Source organism: Sebastes fasciatus, chromosome 6 (assembly GCF_043250625.1).
Source record: "Sebastes fasciatus isolate fSebFas1 chromosome 6, fSebFas1.pri, whole genome shotgun sequence".
Taxonomy (NCBI): domain Eukaryota; kingdom Metazoa; phylum Chordata; class Actinopteri; order Perciformes; family Sebastidae; genus Sebastes; species Sebastes fasciatus.
In genome coordinates this window covers 23,901,433-23,905,311 of record NC_133800.1, presented here as the reverse complement: position 1 = coordinate 23,905,311, position 3,879 = coordinate 23,901,433, and the positions used below count along the sequence as shown (strand labels likewise).

The window sequence follows — 3,879 nt, the reverse complement described above, 5'->3', positions numbered from 1 at the left end:
CTGTCAATTTTGCCGCCATGCATGTGGTACTAAATATGCCTTTGTTAGGCATATGAAAGTTCACCAAAACACCCCACACATCACATTTAAATGTGCTTTCCACGATTGTAACCGTTCATTTGGCAAAGTTACAGCTTTAAAATGCCATGTATATAGAGATCACCCAGATCAGAGGGAGTCAAGCTTGAGGGAAGGATGTTCTGGCATAAGGACATTAACATTAGACGTTTTATCATGCCACATCGATTTCTGTACTGTCAAATGTGACAGTTTGTCTACATTATTTTCTCACTTGAAGACTCACATTAAAGAGGGGAAACCAGTCTTATGTCCATTCACAAATTGTGGTAAAATGTTTACTGTGATATCCACTTTTTCATCACACTTGTCAAGAACACATAAAGGTTGTGTAGTTGGTAATCTTTTGAGTCAGATCAGGTCAGGTAGAGATGATGGAGAGAATACTGTTGAGCAAGCAGGGTGCTCACATGAGCATGCAGGGTGCTCACATGAGCATGCAGGGTGCTTCAAATAGAAGAGAGATGTCCTCATCTTGCAGGCAGATGTGAGTATAACTGATGTAGTTTATTTCAGATTAAGACATTGAAATGCAATGAGTGGAGCTCAGTGTGATTTTAAAAATAATTTCTTTAAACAGGAAAATTGATGACAACTATAGTTAAAGCATTGTTTAATTGTATTAACATTAACTTAGAATTGCAATGCCTTTATTGTCTCCTATATAGGTGTCAGACACAGCGGCGACTGTGAAGACATCCCTCACCCTTCCTGATAGCCCTTGGTTGATCATTCTAGGTAAGCACTAAGCCCCACGTTTCTACTTACACTGTACTAGTGCACATATGCAGAGTACTTCTATTGAGCCTGTCAGCAGGCAGGAAGACGCTGCTTGCCGCTGGAGTTGGAGTTCAGTTGTAGTGAGTTTCTATGGTTATGTCTTCTATATTGTATATAATACACACAACTTTACATTCTTATAAATAGATACTGATTCTGAAACAGTTGTGCATACAGAAATGGATAAATAAATATGTAGTTTTAGATGGTTAATAAATAGTTGACTATAATACATACACAGTGGGCTATGTTTTAGTTAATAAATAGTTGACTCTATAATACATACACAGTAGGCTACGGAATAATAATTTCTCTGATTCTTCTCTGATATGTAAATAGTTTGTTTAAGCTTTTCTCTCACTCTTTCTGGATTAGGGTGTTCCTATAGCTTGTAAATATGTAAATAGTTCGTTTGGTATTCTCCCTCCCTTTGTAGATTTTATTTTATTTGTATTAACTTTTTTACTTGATTTCTCCTTCACTGCAACGGACACAACCACTAAGCTTCATGAAAATGAGTGCGCGATGGTGTCGCAAGTATGTAAATGGCTACCTGGATACATCAAAGAGCAGTACAGTAGATGAGTAGCATCTCGCATCCTACATCAAGAATTCCTGATATCTAGCAGAGGCTTACATTTTTTTAGAAAGGTTTTCAAATATCAGTTGGAAATGCCAATACCATACAAAAACAATAAAGCGGTAAGTGGCCACTTGATAATTCGTCAAATGGTCAATTTGGTATTCAGCCTAAAGCTTTTTGCATTGTGTTTCAGGTCCAATGATTTCCGACCAGCGCTGGATGGTAAGCATCGAGGGTCAGGTGGTGTGTGAAGGGGCATTGTCTGCGTTGGGGCTTGCTGTTGTCTTCACATCCTACTACAACTTCAACCTCCAATATCAGGATCACGCTGCCTGGACACTTGAATTCATACAGAAGTAAGTTTGAATTCCATATAGTCATTTGTGTCAGATGTTTGGGCCTTACAGCTATCCTTGTATCTATCTATGTGTGATAGACATACGATCAGAGAGTAGGGTATGGAGAGTTCATTCCAAAATAAGCTTAAATGATCACTTGGATGTTTGGGTGTGTATGTGTGGTTCTAAAATATATACAAGAAACATAACAGTATTAGCCTTCAATAATATCATTTCATATATAAATTAATAACCCATTGTTATTAGTCTTGAATAATTAAATTAAATAGATAATTATCAAAGAGTCATCAAGTTACCAAAAAAACTCAATGTTATATTCATATTCCAAAAGTGTGACTCATAAAACATCAGGCAAGTAAGCTATATTAGCAAGAAGTATTTCACCATGTCCACGTGTATCTACTCTAATATGCATTGCAAACATAAAGCATGAAAAAGAATGATTTGGGGACTTATAATAAATCAGGTATTATTTATACTAACAATATTTAGCGGTCTAATTTTAGGTAAGAGGTGGTTTGATTCACATTTGTGTCTTTTTGTTTTACCTTGCTATGCCTTGTAGAAGCTGTGTCAGGATCAACCCAGAGAGAGGGACAAAGGCACGACAGGGAAAGGTGACCAGCAAGAAGAGCGGGAAAATGGTTCATAAGAAAGGGACATCCCTGAATCCTCATGTTTGCACCCTCCTGCGGAAGCTCATGGATCTCGAGTGGGACTTTGTGTGAGTTTAACAATCACATCCCTGACTCTGTCTGTAGAGACAAACCCTCCATATCTCACTCAATTACTGAAAATCCCTTTATGTCTGTGTCTCACTTATTCACAATGTTATTTTTTATTTAATTTTGCTTAAAATGTTCAACCTGGCATTATTTATACGTTTAATAATTGACCATATTGAGCCAGCACACAGTATTGTTCAACAGTATTGTTCTGTCTAGTGAACCCCCGCAGTGTAACGGGGGAGGCTATTTCATTTTGAAACAGAAAAGTTACAGTATTTACTCAGTCCACAAAGTACAAATGTTTTAAGCCCGTCACTTACTCAGATACACTCACACATGAATTCATTCATTCACAACAGTATTTTTATTTGTAATGGCTATTTTTGTATTTTTGAATTTTATTCTATTTACAATGTTCAACCTGGCATTATTTCTACGTTTAATATTGAAGATGTTTAGCCAGCACGCAGTATTGTTCAATAGGATGGTTCTGTCTAGTGAACCCCCTCAGTGTAACAGGGGAGGCTATTTAATTTTGAAACAGAAAGGTTATGGTATTTACTCAGTCCATGGACTCAGATATTCATACACAGTCAAATATACACCCTCACTCAGTCAGTCAGATACACACACACACACACACACACACACACACACACTGTGTCTCTTACTCACTCACAACTCATCACACCATTTTTATTTGTAAGAGCTTGAGTATTTGAATGTTTTATTTGGATGTTATTTTCTGTCAAACTCAGGTTATTATAATAAACAAGAATAATATGAATATGCCATGTTGTTGTGTTTATTGTTCAAAATTGTTATTTTTCATTTGCTTGTTAGTTTTTATAGATGCTTAAAATACTGTAATTTGTGGAATTATTACAGGAAATTATTGGACATTTTGATTACAACAAGTTACTGTATTTCTCTGATACAGTAGATACTGTAAATTGTACAGTATCTTGCTGGTGAAACTGCAACCAATAAATTACTGTATTTGGAATTATTACAGCAAGTTACTGTATGCTTTGATTACAGTAAGCTGCTGTATTCTTTGATACAGTACAGATACTGTAAATTGTACAGTAACTTACTGGCGAAACTGCTGCCAGTATTTTACTGTAATTTTTGAATTATTACAGCAAGTTACTGTATGCTTTGATTACAGTAAGTTGCTGTATTCTTTGATACAGTACAGATACAGTAAATTTTACAGTAAAATACTGGCAGCAGTTTCTCCTGTAAGTTACTGTAATTTTACAGGAAAAAGTTTTACAGTGTAGGTGCTGCCAGATCCTACGCATTGCACCTTTAATTTGAAAATCACTGAATTAGAATTTTTTTACAA

General features: G+C 35.9%; 1 long non-coding RNA gene across 1 annotated transcript; it reads left to right on the top strand.

Moving 5' to 3' along the window:
- Nucleotides 1-334: 334 nt before the first annotated feature.
- On the top strand, nt 335-3,315 carry LOC141769500 (uncharacterized). Its single transcript, XR_012594306.1, has 4 exons — nt 335-565; nt 747-816; nt 1,635-1,797; nt 2,366-3,315. It is a non-coding gene; the product is annotated as an uncharacterized LOC141769500 (long non-coding RNA).
- The last annotated feature ends 564 nt before the right edge of the window (nt 3,316-3,879 follow it).